At 37.6% G+C, this 24,704-nt stretch overlaps 1 protein-coding gene across 12 annotated transcripts in view; it reads right to left on the bottom strand.

Moving 5' to 3' along the window:
• Positions 1-24,704, bottom strand: part of NLGN1 (neuroligin 1) — a 383,440-nt gene that overhangs the window by 69,600 nt on the left and 289,136 nt on the right. The gene's annotated exons all lie outside the window — the stretch shown is intronic.

Consider the following 24,704-nt stretch of genomic DNA (forward strand, 5'->3'; position numbering starts at 1 on the left):
CAATTGTGTGTTAGTCCTATGCTTTCTACAGGGACCCATACTAGCTATTTTACTGTTCAGTTCAATGTTTTGATTAAAAGTTGTTAATTTTTTTGCAACCCTAGGGACCACAGGCTGTTTTACTAAGCTGAGTTCATACCATTGCAAGCTTAAAATCCACTTCATTAGAGAATGGATCAGAATCAAATTGATAATGAGCCTTGATCTTGTAATGAAAAGTCAAACCTACACTATGCCAAATTCTAATTTTTATTTTTGAACGATGTGGCAACAACATATTGACCAAGAGAGAACGTGAGCAAGCATTTTCCAAGCTACATTACAAACCTCTCCAGTTACAAAACTGGAATCATTGCTGCTTTAAGACCTGACTTTGCAAGATGTTGACCAGAGCCAGAGCCTTGGAGCACTCAGTTCCCAGCCGGTCCAGCCCCCTCAGTGAGACATTCATGGCACACCAGAAAATGTCAAACACTTTCAGACTCATGCAGGCACTTGCTCTGCACCCTCCTACGAGTCGATTAGTTCATCATCGTGACAACTTGTGAACTTTTAATGCCTTACAAACATTCTCCAAAGATTAAATCAAGGTCATCATACTCATATCTGCTTTTATTCTAATCCACAGCAGATGTGAAGGCAGGTTGTACTAGGCACTCAGTTCAAACTACTCTGTCATTTGTCATTTATTTAATCTACTGACCCAAACAAACTAATAGAGTAGTGCCAGATGCACCCACAGCATATATTTGAAATATCAGACATTTTACTTATATATGATATGAAGTTATGTAATACATTTTTAAAGCATAATAAACACGGTACATAATAAAAACATATAAAAAGAAAGGGGATCAAACTACAAGGTATTTTTTCATGAAGAAAAGGGAAGATCTTTCAACTACCCCATGTTTGAACCTGACCTGTGTACAGACTGAAGGGAACTACAGTCTTAAACTTAATTTCATTATATTAAGCCTGGTATAATCAGTGCAGTAATGGAAGTAAATGAAAAAAATAAAATAAAAATGTGATCAAAGCACAAGGGATTTTGAGATGAAATGAAGAGCAACCAGTGGATCTTTAGATGGAAGTAAAGACAAATAAGGAAAAGTAGAAAGCAGAGATGAATTTAATAACCGGATCAACCTGAATCTGTAATGAAGGGAAGCCAACCACACGAACATTCAGCTGCAGAGAATACAGACATGTGTGAAAGAAATGGCTGACACATGTAGAGCGGTAATACTGAGAAAACGCTTCCTATACCTCTTTAGAGACAAAACTATTTAAATTCATATCCTAATATGTGTTATAGTATAGACATAAAATAGAAATATAGAGTAGGGTAAAATAAATTGCTTTTCATTTTGACAGACTACTAACAGACATTTAACAGACTAGCCAAACCAAAGGCCCTTGTGAGGTTATGTACAGAAAGGTTCCCTGGTTCTGCAGAGCCACTATAAACACCTACTCACAGAAACACAACCAAGTGCTGTAAACAGTGTGCTCTTGCCTCTGAGTCTGCCTAGGAATTTAGTACAGATCATCACCTGAAAGAGTCCTGATCAAGCAATCACTGAATATAAAACCACAGTCCTTGACCAAAAAAGCTTTGTAAAGCATTTGCAAATTCTTACACAAGTTACTGCAAAAATACAAAGTAAATTCATAGTCATGTATGGGCATATAATCTCTTTCTGGATTTTGTTACTTGGAACATTCAGCAATTAATATTACAATTAATTAATCAAAATGGCAGGTCAGAAGTATTAAGAACCCAAATTATAAATTTTCAATTTCAAATTGTAATTAACTTCATATAATACCTATCGTCTTCTGCCTCTGAGAAACAGAGCATGCAGTAGATTGGCTTCAATTTGCTACAGTGAAAAGCAATCACTTCACGTACGGAGGAAAATGGGACTGGAAAGTAAGGGAATTTTTTCCTCCATAATCTTGCCTGCTGAAAAATGGTGCAAGGCAACGCACAGTGGTGTCTGAACACTTGCTTGACCATCCAGCAGCAGTCAGCTTAAAGGCTGGCAGAAGAAAAGCTCTCTTTGCTGCCACTGCTTTTTGAAGTACTAATTTCTCCCCCAAGAAATCTCGAGCCCACAAATCCTTCACTTGTTCAACCTCACCGATTAGAAAAGAGATCAGAAATAATAGTGCATATTTGTGTGTGTGAGCCATACGAACCCCCCAGGAATTTCAGGTTTAATTCAAATAAGCGATGCCATACAGCACTGCACTCCGGTGAACGCAGGCTTGTTCCTTACATTCCCAACATCAGAAGCGTTACATTTACTATCAGGTTTGGATGTGATATCCTCACATTGATTGAATCAGGCAGATTAGTTACCTCCTGATGGCAAGAAGTTAAGCAAGAAGAAGAATGAGAGCTACCTCGTGCCACTGAACTGGCTGGCACATACCCAGATCTGCCATGCTGTCAGCAAGCCTGGAGTGCCATGGTGGTTACCAACAGTTAACACTAAAAAAACAGGTCTGATGCAGAGGAATTCTAGGCAGGACACGTACTCATATGAGCAGAAACTTTCATTCAGAAAGCTCAGAATTAGCCAATGCATCTCCAATTTTTGTGAAAACAGCTCCAAAACAACTTGAACAATAATGCGCACAACCACAAGCTGCTGTAAGATTTATGATCACACCAGACTCAGCCTTATTTTATAGCTGCCATATGAGATTTTATTTCTGGAAAGAAGCGGCATTGATAAAGAGGTTTAATTGTCTGTCAGCATGCCTTATGCTGCAGTTACTTCATTTACTTCAAGCCTGAATCTCATTACTACTTCAATTCTCCAGGTTCCCCTTCTTCTCAAGGTGGGTGCTTAATTAGAGCAGCCCTGGTAATGCAAGCAAATACAGCAGACATTCGCTTTTTTCTCCCCCTGTCATCCTGACAAATCTAATAGACTATTGATTTTCCATCCTCAAAGAGATCAGGCTCCACTTTTACCATTCAATCATGATATTAGCTGTCCATTAACTCCAATTCCCTGGCCTGACAGCTTGTGGACACCTCCAAGGCTGTTCAATCAGGCAGTCAACACCCGGACAACAACGCAATTACAAACCTCTTCCAGACCGGAGCCAAGGTCTTAACCTTCCTCTTTCTCTCGCTTCCGAAGAAGTTTCTATTCCTATTTTTGTATTCCTTACTTATCAGCTTAATGATACTATTGCTTATTTAATTACCGTGCTTGAAAGGAAATATATTTGTGATTGACAGGATGATTGTGTTATTCCCTGGCAAAATCATCATTTTTAAGTGAAGTTATTCTTCCACCTCTGCTGCACCTGTAATGGCTTGAAACTAAAGCAAGCGCTATTAACATTTGGTATTTGTCAGAGGAAATAAATTTGTCAAATCTCAGAGTTCTTCATTAACTTCAGCTGTGCAATTTATCCTGCCATTTCAAAAATTATAGTCAGGCATGACTAGTCCACTAACAAGATCATTCAGTATTTGGTGAAAAGAAGAAAAGGAGGTTGATAATTTTATGGCTTTGATTGTTACCCAGTCTGCTTGTGAAAACGCAAGGAATAGTCAAGAATTGTGTGACAACCAAAAATAGGGCATTATAATGTACTTTTAGTTAAATTAACTCTGTATTATTGAAATATCTGTATTTTCCATACATGTAAAGCCCTAAGCTGTTTTTGTTTATTTGTTTGTTTCTTTCATGCAAAATGAACACTAAGTATTTCACTAGGAGTTTTAATAACCTGTAACATCTGAGGCTTGAGAGACCTCAGATTGTTAAGCACAGCCACGCAATTTGGCATGAACACAAACAAAACACTTGTAGCTTATAGGAACATCCTTACATATACATCCTTACATAAAGTGTATGGAAAAGCAACTTATCGTGATAACCTTATCTATGGGAATGCAGCCTAAATGTGGTTTTTGTTTGTTTGTTTGTTTCTGTCTTAGACCAATACATTCACAAAAACAATCCTCTTTCCCTAGGTTTTACCTCTAACCACAACAGAACAAGACTCGCATGGTATTATTTAAAGTGTTTTGTTTGCAACATTTGATGAGCAGTGGGGCATTTTGGTACTCACTTAAGTTCTGCCTGCCACATCACATTTGACTCAAATATTTTACAGCTTAAAATCTAACAGGTATCTGATTCTGCATAATGCCACCGTTATTTGATGATTGCACTGCATGGCATTCTCAGTGCATGCACTACAGGATGCAGTCAAGCAAGAGTAATCACTTCTTAAAATATGCATTGTATGTGTAGAAATATTTTGGTTCTTTGGTGGGGGGGATGCACAGGTGTTTTGATGTGAATTAACATTTAGCTTTAATAAATAAATGCCTGGTTTTACATGCTTCAATACAGACTTTTTTTCTTTTTTTCTTTTTTTTTCTTTTTTTTTTTTTTTTTTAATGGGCATTCCATTTTAAGCAATAAACAAACCATCATTTATTACTGGTAATATTGTAAATAAGAAATCAGAAAAGTTTTTGCAGTGCATATTCAATTAACTAGTTCTGTAAACAGATTTTCTGTTCCATGTCAACTTATTCCAGAGATCAGGAATGTAAGTAATGCCACAGTTTATATTCCACTTCATGCATCCTATGATCAAATATTTACCAGCCTTCCAATCTGGCCAAATTCAGTCCTCAATTAATTTATGTCTAGGCTTCTTCAAATCAAAACTCTTAATTGGCAAAGCTCTTTTCTGTACTGTGACGCAGAGCAATCTGAACTGGGAAGAATGACACTGCCACAGAAAACCCTTTTGTATTCTAATAAGTTGATTTTATCAAGGCATAAAATAGTAATCTACAACAATACCTGAACCCTATGTTAAATATTTGACCAACTGCAAAATTACTGTCATCCCTAAATTGCACAGCAGGTCCACTGGGATATTAATAGTAGCTTAGCAGCTCCCTTAAATGCTCCCCAGAGTAGACTGAATTTACAATAATCACCCTGTATGACATTCAGTATGCAAAATTCAGAGTCCACATGCAAAATGAGGGAAATTAAACCTATTTACCCTCAAATTCAGACATATGTTTCACAATTCATACAGCCTAGGTTAGGGGAAACTGAGGCTATTTATTTATATTTATCTTCGTCTACTCACATTCCCACAGATCTCAAGGGATCATTCGTAAGTAGTTTTGCAGGAGACTTAAATTAAAAGCCAGTATTTGCAGATACCATATTACTGACCTGATGTCCAATCCAGCACTCTGTCCTCACTCTTGGACATTTTAGAAGGGTGGGATATTTGTTAAATGAGATTTTCCTTTCCATAATGCAGCCAGACAGAAAATTGGCATGATGTGTCACCTTTGATGACACTGTGCTTGTTTATTCCAGAGAAGAGTTTAGCCTCTAAATCATTGCTACAATGTCCTTGGGGAATTATATGAAGCTTGACTGTGTAATATATTGAAAATATAAAATATATATAAAATATAATCTCTCCAGAATAGTTACAAAGTCCATATGCTATTTTCTATACATTTTTTTTTCATTCAAGAGACAGTTATAGTTTAAGAGGACTTTAACCTTCCTAGGGAGAACAAATATTAAACATTTTCCCACCAAGCCCCTCTAACAACTCCTCCAAGGCTGCAGGCTGGGACTCTGTCCTAAATATCTCACACAATATGTGGGGTCCCTCTCTGCATAAGCCTAATGTTAGCTAACCCTGCAGGCTCCACGCTGGCTGATTATTCCGTTTAGTGCAGCAAATCTGCCTGATTCACTGATTTTAACTCTTTGCTGCATGTTTAGATTGCCTCCAAGAAGTGAAACCTTGCTTCAGGTGAAGAGCTGCAGAAGAATTACGGCTGAGTTAATAAAGTGGTCTCTGAAAGAGATTAAATTAAAATATTAGTGATGCAACCTGGAAGCAGGACAGAAGAAATCCTGCATACAGAAATGAATTTCAACCAGAAAGCAGACAGAAGATGAATCTGTTCGGTCTGTTGTACCACTCCAAAACAAGCTTGTATTTTAGCAACCAGTAGGCTCTCTGCCAGCACTAGACCCTCTCTCTCAAGCATGTCTATGTGATAATTCTCCTTCTCTCCCTCTCCTCTTTGCCAATTTCCTCCTTACTGATTTCCATTTTCCTCTTCATACACTTCCCATTATTTCTTTGGCATCATCTGAATCATTCTTGCAGGACTGACATGGGAGCCTGAAGTGGTCACCATGACCTGGTGCAATCAGGGTAATCATAGCTGCTTGTTAAACACTCTGGTGGTTGATTGTAGTTGAGGCACTTCTACTATAATGTCTCAAACAGGAACCAATTTAGTACTTTAATTTCTCCTTGTTGGCAATGGTGCAGCAGATCAAAGTTTCAAGCCTGAAAGACAGAGGGGATGGATAGCAGCATAGGAGCTTGGAGCAAGGTGGATAAAGCCTTGGATTGCTTTCTGACTAAAGACTAAGATATTAAAATACATAAACAGAAAATAAGGGGAAATACGACATTAGTTCTGGTATAATTAATGCCTTTTTTCATAACTAAATTCTGACTGGATCACTGAATATAAAGAGCCCAGAGATTTGCATATTTCTTCTAGGAGGACCTGTCTCTGGACCACAGAAAGGCTCTGGAAGCCAATCAAAATCATTTGCTGACCACTGACAAATCCTTACGGGTAACCTTCAGACCTTTAGACCCACTGGCACTATAAAATGTAGTATTTTTGCTCCATCTTCAACCCAGATAGAGGCTGTTGCCACCAATACACTCTTTTAACTGACACTGTATAGGCCCATACAAACACAGTCTCATTCTAACTGCTATGATGACCTACATACACAGGAATAGATTTTGTAATGTAGACGTAATTTCAGGCTTTAATGATATTAGCTTGCCAATATATCTACTCAATATGCAACTCATTTATTCCAACAATTTTATAAGTCGTTCTTCTATGATTTACCTAAAAATAGCCTTTATGTCCATTTATACAGGTTTTAGCATACATTTATAATCAGCTTTCAGCCTGATTCAATAATTTTTATGCAGATTCAGTAATGCTTACTTAAGTAGGCTCAAAGTCAACAAGACTACAGGGGTGCTTAAGGACTACCAAAATGAGTTAAGGTTAAAAAAAAAAAAAAAAAAAGCTAAAAACTTGAGCCCAGAGAGAAGTCACCACTCAAAGAAGCAAATGTGTAATTAAAATTACACTCTCATTCAAAGACTGAAAAAATGAAAGGAGGGTCTGTTCTAAATAATACATTCTATTTCTAAAAACTTTGCACAGTCTTTTTTCATCTGCTGACCTTACCATGGGGAAAATTGCTGTATCTCTTTTAATAAAAATTACATATCTCATTTGCAGTCTTCCAATCTGTTTCAATTGGAAGCTTTTTCATCTGTTCCCTGTAGGTGGAAGTCCTTCTTTAGACTAATTAGGTGGTGTTGCCTTGACCACTGTTGCTTAGATTTAGTTTGGTTAGACTCTAAAATGGCCACTTGTGTATTTGCATTTGACTATCAAGAAAATATCCCCACAAATTTGATGCAGCGTTTTGTTCCAGTGTTTTGAAATATTATTTTTTTTTTTGCCTTGTTGCATTTCATCATTTCTTTTCTAAGAAGACCAGCATCATTCTGTGATGAAACTTGATATTTACCTCTGAATTTGCCACTGTCTCTTTTAAACAACATTGAAAAAAAGTGGTTTCCAAAAAAGTACAGAGTTCAATTTCATCTTCCGTATTGTGCTATTTCACACAGCCCAGTGCACATTTCTGAATTAGCACTGACACAGGTTTCAACCAGGACTTGTTGATGTGATTTGTTTGCTGAATATTTCATGTATTTTTGATACTATCAATGATAACATTTTAATGAATTGCTTACACAGCTATAACATTATCTCAACAACCAGTGAATAATTTCATCCTTCTGTGAATTTGTTCAGTTAAAACAAGCAAGCAAACAAAAAAACAACCAAACAATGCACTCCCCAATAAATACATAGAAGATATCTCACAAAGGAAAATATCCTTTGGTTTCTGGGTTTCTCCAAGGTGGAAGCTTGGGGTCACATTTTAACACTGATTTGTAACTCAGGGCACTATTACTTCATAGAGCACTTTGGTTTGAATTTTCATTGGTATGCAAATATCTCTCTGATTTATGGCACTAGCAAAGATATTACTCAATGGCTCTTATTTTTCAAAGTTTCTTTCAGGGCATGTAAAATTAGATACGCAACAATTTTCTCTAAGCCTGCACGCCAGCAAAATCCCATGGAGCATTAGAGTATCACTCAACTTTTTGCTAAGAAAAAAATGAAAAGTTTTAAAAAACTTTTGTTTTCAATAGAGTTCATTTCTTGAAAAATATGAAGAAATAAATCTGTAATTTTAAAAAGTTTGATATATTAGATTATCTGGTTCTCTGTGGTATAATAGAAACTTCCCAGACTTTTCATTCACACTTTGCTTCCAAGACATTAAGGCATTTATAGTCATACTTGAAACTCACATCTGAGTTTTGATGAATCTGAATCACTGATAACAAAAATAGACCTGCAAACTAAAGGAATTAAATGAAAACAACAAATAGGAATAATGGCATATCATTCTTCAACAAACATCACATCTCTTTTTTTTTTTTTTCAACAGAACCAAAACTAAGTTGATTCACACAGATTTTGTGTTAAAACAACCAAAGCCACATGGCCTAGTAAAGAATATGCCTATTGAAGAAGTTCATTTTCGTCCATGTCAATCTCCATTTTTCCATAACACCTTCTGCGCCTTTATAAATCACCTAGAAAATGTGCTAATAATCAATGTCTCAATGTTCTTTTACAGTATTGAAACTTGTAGTGCACCCATTACTTATTTATAACAACTGAGCTTCTGGCTGCTCACTCATTAAAATCCAAAAGGAGACGGGGTTGGGAATCAGTACAAAAGGGCAGTGCAAGACCATACACTAAGATGTTTTCTCATATTGTTCTTCCATGCTCTCAGCTCTGTTGGTCTGACACATACACTTATGTAGAAATTAAAATAATCTTTTCATGCACATACATGGTGTGATTCACAGAACCCCATTTTATCTGTCATATTATCTCCAGCTGAATAAATGCTCTCATTAATTAGATGACTGCGCTTCAGAGGAAATGAGTGAGCAATCACTAATTGCAGCTCAGGGCTGAATTTTCTCATGGCCACCCTGCTGTACAGGAGGCAGAAGATGGAAACAATGTCACTGTCAAAAGTGTCACTGCTGCTCCAGTTCTGGTGATTTCTGTTCAAAGTTCCAGCTGAATACAAGAATTCAGCTGTGAGGATGAAAGAGCATGGGCACGGGTTGCCCAGAGAGGCTGTGGAGTCTCCTTTTCTGGAGGTATTCAAAACCCACCTGGATGCCACCCTGTGCAACTTGCTCTGGGTGATCCTGCTTGGCAGGCAGATGGACGAGATGACCTCCAGAGTTCCCTTCTAACCTCAGCCATTCTGTGGTTCTGTGCCAATGGATGAGCCACCGAGAAGTAGGAAAGAGCACCAGGAAAACAGCACTTCTGGCTGGCAGCAACTGGGAGTTGCAGGAGTGAGAGTCCATCTAAAGGTCTGTATGTGGGCATCAGTTTCTTTCATCGTCCCTACTACCGCATCACTTAACAGACTGATACGCAGCCCAGATGCTGCAACTATGCGATCTAATTATGCAGAGCATTATGCTTTGAAATGAGCAATTTATATGGGAAAGCGTAGACTGAAAATACTTTGATTTCAACCCTCTTCTAAATACAAGCTTGTCATTTATTGTGTGTATGGTGTTCCTTTTTATGAAAAAGAATTCTTGTACTTAATCTTTTTTTGTTTAGATTTCCCCAGGGCAACAACCAAATTAATATGTTCCTCACGGGAAAACACATGTTGGTAATAACATTGTAGACAAATTAGGTAGATAACCTGAAATCACAGTCAAAAGTAATCAGATCAGTGCTGAGTTCTAGGACAGAAAATGGTAACACTTTTGCTTTCCAAAATATTTCTAAATTAGGTATCCCTGCATGACCTGAAGAAAGTACTTCAAAAGACTTTATACAGAGCATCCTTACTAGTGAGAAGATATTTTCTTTACTGAATAGAGGAAGACTAAACTTTTAGGCTTAACTTCAAAATCTGCCATTTGAAGTGGGAGGTCTCAGAAGGGGAAAATTTTTGGGAGTTACAAACCAGGTCCAGTACCAGAGGAGTATAGAATTAGGGATGCATAAATGGTGGTATAACTTCACCTCCACCTGTTTCTTTATACTATAGTTGGAAACGTGACTATTTGTTAACCAATGAGCTTTTCACCTTCAGCCATGGATGGCTGAGCCACAGAACAGTAAACCATGTGGTTTCCAGTCAGCCTAAATTTCCTGTGCTCAGTTATAGCCTATTATGCTAGCTACAACCCCTGAGCCACTCTAAATAAATCTTCCTCTATTTTGTACTTAGAGTCTCCAGAAGTCTAGGACAGTTATGCTTTCCCTCCCTTATATATTTACAACCCGATTCTTCTTTCTTTACAACAGTGTAAATCATGGGTCACTCCAATGAAATCAGCACATTTGTGCTGATGTAAAAGAGGCATTAGAAATATATCAGGCCATTGTTCTGATTAGGTTAAAAGAAAAATCTGTTACGGCCACACATAAGATGAGTACGAAACACCTCCTTCAACGCTGGAAGTAATTCAAAGTTTGCTGATTATTTCTCATTTTTATGCTCCTATAAGCTACCCATGCAATACCTACTTTCCTTCCCTGTCCTTCTGAACACATTGAAAAGGTTTTGCTCACATGAATGCATTTGTCAAGATGTATACAGAGAAGTGACCACATAAAGCATGAATTAACACAATATCTTATTTTATAATCGACATCTACCATGATCCATTCACACAGTGAAGATCATTTCTTAATATGAGCGGGTGTTACAAAGATTATGAAGATCTGTATATGTACATTTATGCAGAGAAGACATTTTTTTCTACTCTTTCTTTCAAAGTCCAGAAAATATGATGGGAGAAAGAGAATGGTCTCAAACTGAAGGAGGGGCAATTGCATAGTGGACAGCTATTTAGCCTGCCCTGGCAGGTCTTCATGACCACAGAGAACCTCTGAGAAACATGGGTGCCTCAAGCCACAATTTACAACTTCCCACATGAAATCCCACCATCTTTACCGTGTACAAGACAGTCATTATAATACTTCTAAAGCCAGCAGAACAAAAATACCCCACAAACATTTATATTATGTATAAAATAAAGAAGTTGTATTTTATAAAATCCTTATAACACGGCTGTCTTGGTATATGACACCTTATAGAGCACCTCTAAATAAGCATTTGGGAAAAGCAATCTGAGTAAATGGTTTTAAAGACAGGTTATTTATTTATTACACAAGACACAACTTCTCACATTATTGCCTCAAGTAAAATGAATGCTGATAATGCTCCCGTCTCTGAAACTGAACACATTTATATTAAAAATGTAGAAAGTACAGTATACACTGAGGTGCAATCTATTGACTATGTCAGTAATAGCAGCTTTTTCATTTTTCCCCTTGTAATAGAAGTCATTGCTTGCATTCAGAATGTATTGTCAAGCTTTATTAATCTCAGCACAGAGGCCATCCTGGGCCTTGAAAGCTATTGATTTTTTTAAAGAGATGGTATTCTTTTTCCACGGCCTACTCGAGATCTATTTCAGATCTGTCATAAAAAGGAACCTCAAATTACGGGACTGCTTAAACAACGCTTAGTAATCAGTCATGTGTTTAAAGTCTCTTCCTTGAAAAGCTTGAAAATGAATTATAATATCTTCAATTTAAAAAAAAAAAAAAACTTTGCAGGTTGGCAGTCACGCTGTAAAGTGCTTCTTTGTCTCATTATTCTCAGATGAAAATTGATTATTAGACACTGAAGGTGATATTCTGAGCAGAGCTGAATGCCTAGGGGAAAGTCCTAGGGAAAGGACTGAGAAACATCCCTCTCTGAGCTCTGTAAAAAGAGCAGTCATTTTGGTATCTTCATTCCAGAGATGAAATTCTGGCCCTAGGGAATTCATTGGGATTTTTTATCATCTACAGGGTAGGTTTTTTTGTTTGTTTTAAACCTATGAGTGCACACAGGAAGTATTGGTGCCACAAGCAGTGCCAGCAACCCTAGTATAATTTGGACTGCCCCTTCTGAAGCAGAAAGGCCAGATAAGCTTGTGTGTATTGTGGGATGGACGAGATGTCATAAGGTACAGAATCTGTATAGCATTCACATGTGTTTTTTCTCTAAGGGGCAGAATCCACTGGTATAGGCTTCATCAGTAACTCCCCAACAATTGCCATTTGGATTCAGACACGTCATAAACAGAACTCCTCTCCCTAGTTTGAGCACTGACAGTGCAGTGTTCTAACAGCACATATCTGCATTACTTGTCTATTACTTGTCAATGGTTAGGAGTCCAAAGATCTAGGCCTTAAAGCCATTTCAAGCACTGTTAACTTTCTGACATGCCCCTGACCTACCTGCATCCCTGTTTCTGCATCTGTTTCAAAATTTACGTTGCCAAGTGATTGGCATGAAAGATCCTACACAACTCTAATTGCCATGAGGAAGGACCAAATACAAGCATATATTACAAAACTGCAAGATTTTATACAGCATGTGATGCTTGAATTCAAAATCATTAATATTAACAAAGAGTGGTCAAGTCTGAAATACGAAAGAATCTGTTTAATTGCTTTTGTGGTGGTAGTCTGAATTACTTGTACTTGGCAGGACTATCTGCTTCTATTTCATACTGCCTTTGGAGAAATGATGTAGGTATTTTTACCCTTTAGTAATACAGCAAAAAAATTATGAAGAGACTTGCAGTTTTGCAGCTTTACATTCCAGTAGCACAGATAGGATTACCCACTTGTTCTTACTACTTGGATATAAAATAAAATCACTCCACAGAGCAACGTATTTGCTGTTGAAACTCAGTTCCTGTAAGAGCTTAATAGTTTGTGTGTAGCAAGTTAATAGCAACAGTGAACAAGATTTCACTTGTAGTCTTTCAGTTAAGTCATGCTTAAAAAATGAAAAATCCTCAGTGCCAGAGTACTGAGATTTAAATCTTACAAGCGATGTGCACAAAGTGAAATATAAAACAGATACAACTAATGAAGTTAAAAATCAGCTCAAGCTGCCTATGGTTTACGATTAAAACCTGATAAGCCAATAAGCACTTATTCGATAACGTTTGTGATTTCTTAGGCTTGATTTGAAAGAGTTTTTATTTATTTGTGTATTTAGTTAAAGATGAAGATAGTTTCTCATTTTGCAAACATGAGAGATTACCAAGCATCATTCAAATTCCAGAAAGAAATTCTCCTTTAACCTGAAATTTCCAAGAAGTCCATAGGAATGTGGTGCCCTGTTTATTTCGGCAAAATAAAATGTATCCTTTACTAGACCTTTGGCCTATGAAGATGAGTGTTTTTCTTCCATCTGAATTGCAAAATCAGACCTTAAGTAAATGCACTGAGTAGCCTTTGAGAATAATTTATAGCCTTTTCAAAATAGGCTCACATAAAAAAAGAAACCCTCTTGCAGTTACACAGTAAGTGTACTTTGTTTAATACAGCGAATTGCTGTTGAAGTCAGCAAGAAAATTTTGTGCCAAAGAACTGTAGAACTGAATAAATTTTGCATAATTTGACAATTCAAGTAATCAAGACACACTACCATATACTCTGTTCCTTCCGGACTGAAGTACATGATGACAATATCCTGTTCTAATGTATTATGAGATGCTGGGAAAAATTACTATTCTAAAAAGACCTTTTAGTGTTAAATGACACCACAGCATTTCTTTTATTATTTTAAAATTTATTGGAATTTATTATTTCTTTCTAAATTTCAGACTCAACATTAGTAGATATGGTCCATATTTATTAAATCTTCTTTGAAAGCATTAAAACTTTTTTTTTATTGTTTTTTTTTTTTTTAAATTGAAACACCACACCCATTTGCACATAAAATAGAGAAAATAAAAGGTAGGTCAACTGATTTTTGTTAGGGGCAATCAATCTAGTCAGTCACTAGACTGATCCTGAAGCAAAAATGGCACAGTTACTCGGTATCTATAGATGACGTAGTCATGCTTTACACAAGAGAAAAGAGAATGAAAAAGCCCCAAAGTTGTATTTTGAAGCTAACAAGCTCATTCTCTAATAATGCTCTCTCTTTTCTATGGCCTATTTTGTTCTCCAGGGCAAATTTCAATGTAGTAGTTGTGTCTTTACATAGAAGTTTTACAGCTCCACATCCTACAATCCGACATGTGTCTCTCTGGCCTGGCTGTTATCAAATATGTGTAACGGGCTGGAAATACCCATATGTATACACATACACACACATTCTACATATACATCTACACATCTCCCCCATCCTATTTTGCCAGACATACTAACAATTTAGTAAATACATAAATTTAAATATGTAAATTTAAAGACAGTTCAATACAGGGAGATTCTCACAAGCACACATGAATGACTTGATAAAAAAGGGACAAAGCAAGGACTGATAACCTAAAAAGTTAAAGACTGAAAATGTTTTTCTGTGAGATGAGAAGCAAATAGATCCATAATTGTTGTCCTATAATCTGGTTATCTGAACTTAACTATTTCCCTCCCTTAGGTAGTAGAGACCGCTCTTAAAGAATTTTTTGATAGTCGAGAAGTGGCCCCTGCCACGTGTTGAGGATCTTGTGCCTGATGGCTTGAGCAGTGTGAACGTGAGATACCGAGTATTTCATCTTTTGTGGAAGCTGCCCGGAACCCAGCAGCTCTTAAAACCCAGCTCTGAAAATCTTTTGCTGGCAACATCTGCCACAACACTGCATTGCAGTGATCCTGGGCAGTGTGAAAGGCGAAAAGGAAAATAAAGTAGAAACAGCTATTCTGCTACCCAATATTTCCAGGGCATAAACTATGCAGCCTGTAAAAACTTGTTAAATCCTTTTGCAAACTACACCTTTTTGCCATAATGCTGAAGTTTTGGTGAGACCAATAAATTCAATGTTTGTTTTCTACTAAAAACAAGAGCTTGGGATTACAGTTCTGCCTCCTTTTCTTCCAGCAAGGTAGATGATGTTAATGTAAAAAAAAAGCAGAACAAATAGGCTCTTTATTTCTGCAGGACAAAGAGCATTTGAACTTCATCAGTGGCTCTTTGACTGCCTTCAAAGCTTGTCTCTGACTAAATTAAAACCTCTGCTGACTTCTGATTTGTACAACACTGTAGGCTTTCCATTGCACTAACAACTAGATGTATGCAATAGGTTAAATGTTGCCTTACAATAATACAGCCCATGAAAAATATTTGAATTAAGATTTACAAAGGGCTATATTCTCACTCAATGCAAAGTAATGTAGCTCCTCTAAGATCAATTTTTATTATAGCATTTTACAGTGGCTCTGAATCTGACCCCTAATTCAATGAGCTAGTTCTGAGAGAGAAGTCTTAACCTTATTCTGTATAACCAGGGTAGCACATTTTGAGGTCACTGATAACATGAAATAGTTTAACTGGAATTAAAGTGATACTGTGAAGATAGAAAAGCACAACTCAGCAGATCAGCCACCAAAATTGGCCCCAACATAGGAGACCACTGATCCTGATCTCACTTAAATTAAGAGGCTACTCCTGTGAAATCTGTAGGGTTATCTTGGGACAGAAAAACCAATCACAACAATAAAAAGAAGAGCAGAAAAGCATTCGGGGAAAAGCATTTACATAGATGTACTCCTGGTGTATTGGCATTTCTTCATTATAAGATTACGGTAACTGGTTAACACCTAAACATTTACATATGATGGAGGTGGAGTGTAAACACTTGCCAAGGAAATTGAAATGCATGTTTATTTCCCCTCTCTCCACTGCTCTCACCATGAGACTGCCTCTGCACACCTCCTGAGTCAAGAAGAGATGTAGCTGTTGGAAGATCTTCCTGCAGGAACACAAAGGCTTGACTTTTAAGCAACCTCCTTTGGATGCAAGAAACCCATATTCTTTGTGTTTACCCCATATTCTTCTTGTATATACCTGTAAGGTGACAGCTAATTGATTGGCATTATTGAACTAAAAAGAATGAATTTGCATTTTGGTACTTTACACCTGAATTACACTTATTTTTCTCACACTGGCCTCATCCTAGTATTTACTGAGGTTGTACTAGAGCTAATAAGTTTTGAAAATGCTTTAAAAAGATCTCTCATTGGTCTTCATTAGAGAAATCCTAATATGAACTCACAAGAAGCTCCCAAATGGTAAGTAAAACAATAAATTTGAAATGTTGTAGTGTTTTCTTTTCCTTTAAGGCCGGGTAGTTTACCTTGTCTTCAGCATTTAGAAAATGAGAACCATTTCAAGGAGATGAGTCTCAGTGGAGATAATATTCCTACAGCAATACCAAGTCCCCTCAGTAAGGAGAATGTGCACGAAAGAATTCACCCACCAATGCAAGGCTATTCCCAACAAGTTGAAGTTTCAAGAGGGTGAAGGCAGAAAGCAGAGATGAACATTCTTTTAGACTCATTGGAAATAAAGGTAGATTGCTAGAATGGGAACAATAACATAAAAGCCCTAGGACACACAGGAATTCTGTGCAGAGTTATGTACCATAGGCACTTGCTAAAATCAAAAACATAGGAGCAAAGTAGAGAAGATTCACTAGAGACTGCAAATAAGGAACGGAACATTTCTACATGCACTTTACAGAGGGAAAGAGCTGTATGCAGTCAGACCCAGTTTAAGCTATATTTTATCTGTCATTTTATTATTTTGCCATTCAAAAGATGAGTTTTAAAGCAACTGATTATTTTGTTCCTTTCATCTAGAACTGTGTAGTTTGAAAGAGACATTAGGATAGCAGCAAACCAGGGGACAGGGGAAAATGGATATTAATCATAGATACGAGAAAAAACATTCATGCTTAGTGTGTGTAAGAAATCTAAAATAAGCTTGCTTTGGCACAGCCATGAGACAAATTATTCCTGAATGTAGCAGAAGGGATTAGTTATGTCAAAATACTAACTTCCCAGTTGACTTCTTCATCCTCCAAGAGGCAGACCTGCTTTTCCAAAACAGTTTTGAGAACTCCAGTGCTGCCACATAAAACCTCTTGTTTGAGCAATTAGTAGTAGGAAGAACTGGCTTAGTTCTTCTTTCCTTTTCCAGTTGCATTATATTGCATAAAATGGAGTATCCATATAGACTACACAGTTCAATCAATGGAAATTTACATTAGCAGAAAGACCTGTGGGACAAAGTCCTTCAAGCTTTGCCATAAAATTGGATGCTGTGATAGTTATTTCATGTAAAAAATAAATATATGGATACCTTCAGCTGCCTAAATCCATGATTTGTCTATCAAATAAGGTTCACCACACGTTTTTACCCTCTTCAGAAATTAGGATATTTACTTATTAAGACATAAAACCTGACTTCTTAAATAGAAATCCTGCTTATTACCTGAAGGGCAGGATTTGGATGTCCAGCCTTTTTTCAGCTTATGCAAATTATCCCGCCCCACCTCCAGCTGCTAATTCAAAAGGCTTTGAGTCTCTCCTACGTCATGTGTTGTGTCTGTTAGGGTGCAGGGCATTCCGGATCCCAAAGGGTACCTTAATCTGCGCTATGTATTCATGCTTCTGCCCTGGAGAAAAATTAGGTTCTGGACACACTACAAAGAGGGAAGGAGGTGGCATGACTTTAATGACTGGCAGTCACTGACCACAAGCCTAGGTTTAGGCTTTCCACTCCCTTGTAATGCCGGTAGTTTAACTAGTTTTCTTTCCCTCTGCTGTGGTGAGCTAAAAGAAAGCCTTTCTTACAGACTGCCTGCCAACAGAGCTTGATAAACCCTGGACAAGCTACTGCTTCTCACCACGCATCCCCTCGGCAAAACAAACACAAATTCTCCCAAAGCTCTCTGCCCTGTTCCTCTGCCCGCCTCATTCACTTAATAGCACTTTCAAAATGTTACAAGTTTCATGTCTTACTGCTCATAAAGCACAATAATATCTCCCAACAACCACTGAATCCTGTTTATCCCTGAGAAGTATGTTTCAATTTGTTTTTCAAAGTGAATGTTTTGTTCTTAATGACGCCAGGCTAATAATCCTGAAGGTTTATTTTACAGGTAAAGCAGTAAAAGTAACCAAAATGTCTTTATTAAGGCCTTTATTTTGTGATCTTAAGGAAAAAAAAAAAAGTGTTTCTTGGGCAAAAAACAATACGCCCACAGGCTCAAGCAGTCTGCAGATTCTCTGAGCTACAAGTAAACAAATAAATAGGACTTTTTTTCTTTCTTTCTTTCTTTTTTTTTCAGATAGTCAATATCTAAATATTTGTAAGTCTACAAAGAGACATCAAATAGAAGTATATTTCTTTCACTTCTATAAATTCTTTACTTGAAATATCTCCAATTAGAAGGCTCTACCTCAGCTCGAACCGCCCCACATCTTCTATGAATGGAAGTAAAAAAGCTGTGTATTTTGATCAACACATCAGTCTTTGCTCTGATCGGTTGAATCTCCTGCTGTCTCAATTGATTAATTGTCTATTTTCTGGGAAATTTGCTGCTTAATAGTTGCAACTGACAGGCTAGAGTTTTCTGAAGGCTGATGGTTGCCAGCTCTAGAAGGACTTCTTACTGTTAGAGGTCACTGCGCCAGCATGTTTGTACATTCTTTGTGACATCTCCTCATACAGCACTGAATAATTGGTGGTATGTATGTGAACAGGCTTATATTCTTTTGTTTATAACTTTTCGAAAGAAAATCTTATCTTCTTGAGTTCTGTCAGTCATAGATGAAGAGAGTGCAATTTATACCTGAGTGCCTCGAGCTCTGCGAAGCTTCCCCACCCTCCTCCCTTTTTCTAAGTAGATTCCACGATATATTGAAGCTTGGCCATAAACATGACTCCTCTGTATGAGTATGGCAGGCTTCTGAGTGCTGTGTATTAAGGGTGCACATGAACAACGTAAACCCACTTTATCAATGCATCATATGGTAGGATGGAAATTTACTTCTGTAGGCTCGCTGCTTCCCTTGAACATTCCCCGTGGAAACACGTGAAATATTTTCTATGATTCCACCAAGGCCGCAATATGCTAAGCGATCTTACTGCAAACTAGAACGGAACGTGCTAAAGACAAACTCTTCAAGGATGCAGTCCCTTTTAGTTCAAGTTCAGCTCATACTGAAGAATTTGACCTTGGGTAAAGTTTGGGAGCTGAGTTCACACCAGCCTGCAGGATTTAGCTGAAGGCTTTTCATGCTATAGGGAGGAATGCGTGGTGCCTTGTTGTCTTACACTGCACACAGAGAAGACGGCTATTGAAAACTAACGGAACACATTTCATCTGACTTTTAACTTCAGTTTGTCACTGAAATCCTATGAAATAAGGCTTTCATTTCAATAACTCTTGAAAGTTTAATCATTTCCTATCATTCCATGCAGTCTGTTATTACTGTATTCTGACTAACTCTCACAACAACACTATTTAGAAATTTCTGTCAGGTTAGTTTAATAGCAGGTGCTGTGTAGTCAGGTTTTCCCCAAAGAACTTGAAATCTTGGTTATAATCAAGACAACAAAGAAATTATATATATATATATACATATAAAATAAATAAAACAATGAGAGCCAGAGAAAGACAAAGTCAAAAATATTGTACATGACTGAGTGGTGACGTCACTCCTGTAGGGTTATTATCAAAGAGAGCAGCAACCAGGGTTAAAAAGGAGAAAGAAATGGGGGAGGGAAAATCAATAAGCATTCTCTTTCAGTTATGATAAATTTAAACTTAAAACTAAACAGTCACATGGGATCTCTGGAGTTGCTGGGGTGTTTGGACAGATGACAGGATGATAGATAGGTCTTTAATTCAGTATCATGGAATTGGTTATTTAAGTTAGTTGCAAATGAAACCCATGTAAGATAAAGCACAGTGGGAAAAAAGAAAGCAACCAGGACACGTAAGGAACCCTTCACAGAAAGCAGGATGGCATCAAAGAAGGATTTCTGAAAAGCAGTCTGAAAGAACAGATAGAGAAAGAGTAGGAAAAAGAAGAAAGTCAGCTGCCTTGACAACCATCAACAGGTCCAGTGGGAGACCGAAGAACTAATCCCGAGGTTTGCCTAAGAAATGGTCAAAATGTTTTCATTACCATAAAGGAAATACAGATTTGGCATCTAGTCCAGAACTGCAAATAACTTTTGGAAGCACACTGCCCATGAGCTCAAGATGAAAAGAGAAGAGGAAGGTGAGGCAGATGTGAGAAGTAACTTAGCTCATGTCCACGCAGAGTTTGAACCCCACAGATTCCACCTGCTCCATCTTTGGTCACTGTTCACACGCCATCCTCAATCAGCAAGACTGTCAGCAGTAAGTACACAGCTCTGAGAAAAGCATCATGTTAATTAAGCAGTAAATCCAGCAAGGAAGTGCAAAATTATTCCCCTACTATAGCTTTTAGGAAAAAATGCAATTTCTCACAGACATTAGTGTGAGGTTTTGCAAATATTGATGTTTACAACCTGGGATGCACTGAAGAGAAGTAAAAGACAAGTCACAGTATGTGTATAGGATCCCTGAAATGACATTGAAAAAATGCTTCCTCACAACTCATAATGCTATTCACAGCGTTAGCTGCATGTATATAATGTGGTATATAACTGCGTGTCTGTAAATAAGGAGGTATAAAATATTCTACTCTGATTTGATAAATTAGAAAACAAAGTAAACTGGACAGGTAATTAAAAGTAATAAACCATTTTAATTGGTTAAGTAACAATGTAGAAATTTGGTACCAACAGCATAAGTATAAAATAGAGCAACTTGGGTTTTGGTATTTTAAGTATCTCTGATGCTGTTGAGCCACAGTATTTTCAGATACCGTAGGGAAGCTAGTACATCATTACTATGCATGTAAAAATCATTAGCACGCCTGACTCTGTACACTTAAATAAAATATATAACATAGATAACTGGCATCCTGAACATAGCAGGAAGATGATTAAACAGCAGGTACTCAAGAAATATTGCAGATGGGGCCCAAAGGCATTTTTATTTCTCTTCTGGCCAAGCTAATAAGAGGCCTGATGACCCCATCTCACAGCAATACCCCGTTAAATTTCAATAGGAATGATGACAAGCCTTCATAAACAAAAGCATCCATTCACAATAGCTTCCCACTAAACAAGGGCTAGGTAAGGCACTTTGCTAGCGTGAGCACTTGCAGCTAAGGGCATAATCCTTCCATGCTACGACCAAGCTCCAAAGGACTTGCAGTGGGCAGGACAACCAGCACTGGCCAGCAGAACTGGATACTCTGAAAACTCAGTAATCTCCCAAAGGACCACAAAGCTAGTAATTTTAAATGTAACACCATTCCCTTTTGATTTTCTCAGCAGAAATACAGTAGGAATAGCAGTATGGATGAGCTGAGTGCAGAAGGTGGGTATCCTGAGGAGCATGAGTGTGATGGGGAATATAATGAGTAACTCCAAAAGATATTGGCTCATTAACAATGCCCTACAGGAAAGAATTTTCCATCTAATAATAGAAGTAGCACAAGCACAGATTCTCGATATGATCTGAAGCCTGTTTAATTCAACTGCTTTGGGAGTAAGGCCCTTGATTTCTCCCTTTCTCTGTCACTTACATAATTTGGGCACTGAAGTGCTAACTCTATTATGTGGTTCAACATGAAAATGGAGACTTTTTTTCAAGCTTCATTAACATACTGTTGCAAAAACTGGCCTCAAAAAAAGCTCTGTCATTTTGCAAGACTAACAATCTCTAGCACTATTTGTTGCCAAAAATAATAAGATTCATTTTTAAAAAGCAAAAACAGGATTACAAAATATTGTGTATGATACAAAATGGAGAACCTGGCATGGATCAGAACTCTACAACAAAATTTGTCAGAACAGCACTGCGTTTGCGCGAGTCTGCTAAATTTAACACTAGCCATAGGACTGCAAGTCCATTGTCTTCGGCACTTGAAAGAAATAAGCCCAGGAAAGAGTCTGTATTTTGTCTCATCAGATCAGCAAGAGCTTCCACAGATTTAAATTGGTATAACACTATGTAGCTGCCTCTTTCTTTCTGAATGTCACGTTCATGACTTTTTTCCAATCTGTCCTAAACGGAGCCTGCAGAAGACATAGTCACATACAGATTTCTCTTTGAAGGTGACAGGATTGTATACCAGATGTACACTAATATTATACCACACTCTTCATCTTTCCTCTTCTGAAGTAGCTGATAAACCTCTGTGACTTAAACCGGAACCCACGACTGTATTAAAAAAACATAACCACTATGATAGTAGATCACATCTGATCATGTATCCTACCATACCCCAAATTTGTCTGTCCCAAAATTGAACAAAATTTTAAAAATATATATATTTATAAAATATAAATTGAGAACAATGTTTCCAAATCACATTAAATTCTGATTGCATGTGTTTTCATAGTAAACAAAGTGTGCATTAATAACGTTCATTTGCTAAAATCAAAGGTATTGCAAACCTAATACAAAAAGCAAGGTCTGCTATTTTGAAACCAATATTTTCTGATTATTGAACTGACGTGTTTATTTACAAACAAGTGTTTATACTTCAGATAGCCCCAGGAATAGTCTATGTAGCCCCAGATATGCATAGGAAGTACCCTGGTAATTTTTTGGAGGGAGTCGGGATGAGAAATAGGAGGAGAAAAGGAATCAAAAAGCAACTTTTATTTTTCAGTGCCTGGGTGATTGGGAGAAACCAACTGAAGAAAGATTATATGTATTTGAAACAGTTCAATGCATGGGCATTTATTATTCTTTTTTATTCTGAAGGTGCTGGTTTTGGCAACGTATCTTATTTTTCATAGGTGTTTGCACTCTCCAGCAGTGAAACAATTGCACTGTCAACAACAGAGATAACTTATTGAAAGAATGATGCATTAGCGGGAACCATGATATAATGTCTCAGTATCTTAACTGACTGTAATTAGCAAAACATTTATGATATACTAGCAAAAAGAGAATTGATAAATATAAGTAAAAGCCTGATTACCCTATGCAACACACATCTTGAGAAGTGAATAGAAATAGCAACTCTTATAATCACTAGGAGATTTATATTCTTCCACACAAGCCTTTCAAATACAACATGGAACCAAATATATCATGCCTCAACCAAGAATAATTCTGATTTAGATATAATCAGGCAGGAAGGTGTTACTCACCCAACAGAGCTCTGCCTTCTGTGAACACACAGAGTGATGGCTGAAGACTTTAAAACTCCTTCCTTTTTGCCTCTCTCCAGCCTTCTCCTCGCTGCATCCTTATGGATCCCAGAGAGCGAAGGCAGAGCAGGTGGGGCAAGGATAACGACGATGACTGTGCTGGCTGTATCAACACAGAGCTGGGTCCAGAGCCGTAGCCTTTGGAAGCCCAAAGGAGAGGAAAGATGCAGTTTTGGAAATTTTAAAGTATTTGCAGTTAATTAAGATGTTTTTGCTCCTCCTTCAGAACAAGTACAGGGTTAATAAATAAACTTGATTCAACTGAGAGACAGTAAGTTTAAGACTCCTTAGCATTTGAAGCGAGTGCATTCGCTGTGACAATGACAGGCGAGCAGCAAGCATGAAGTTACACGTTGACATCTGTACTCTTGCTGCCCTGAATGGATCTGCATTTTGGTTTTTTTTATCCACAGATCACATGTTCAGCAGAAGCCCTTTCATAAAACAAGATGTACAAACAGAAGTATCACCTCTAGGACAAGCAGAATGATCCCTTCTGCTCTAATAAGCACTGGAAAGACTTCATCTAGAGCACTGCCTCTGCTTTAGGGCACCACCTTCACAGGCAGGAACTGCAAGGAGAGAGAACTGTTCAGGGAACAGCAAAGGGGACAAGAAACATAGTGTATGAAAGAAAATGTGTAAGCTGAGGAGGGTATAAAGGAGAGACTTGATAAGAGTCTGCCAATACATAAATGAGTGCTGCTGTTTATCCCTCCTTCAGAGAAGTCAGTATGAGGAGTAAGAGTGAAGCAAGGTAGGTTTTGACTAGTTATTAGGAAAAAGTATCTAATGATAAGGACAGTTAAACACAGGAATAGATTTTCTGGAGTAGTTAGAGTCATCTTCTCTTCTGGAAGTTTACGAAGATGGATGTTCATATCCATCAGGAACGACAGGAGTATGGCTGATCCTGTTTGGGGCAGAGGAATGAATTAGATAACCTGTGGGAGCCCGACGTGTGAGACTGTTCAAGAAATACGTCCAAACTGGGTCTCTTTGAATCACCATCGAGGAGAATATATGTCACAAAAGCACAGCAGCAGACTTTAGGGATTTGATTCTGTAATATGCCTAAGGAAGAGGGATCATACTGGGATATAAGCTCCTTTAATTTTTAAGAGAAATACTATGTAAATCTGGGGGTTGAAACTTTCAGTTGTAGAGATATGAGTGATGGAGGGATGTTGGGCCCAGAGGAATATAAAAGCCCCCCAAGCTATCAGCTTTAGATTAGCAGGACAATTTCATGTTCACAGCTTTGGAAGGGATGTGTGCAGGTATTGGAAACTC

This window comes from Anser anser (genome assembly GCF_964211835.1).
Source record: "Anser anser genome assembly, chromosome: 9".
Classification (NCBI taxonomy): domain Eukaryota; kingdom Metazoa; phylum Chordata; class Aves; order Anseriformes; family Anatidae; genus Anser; species Anser anser.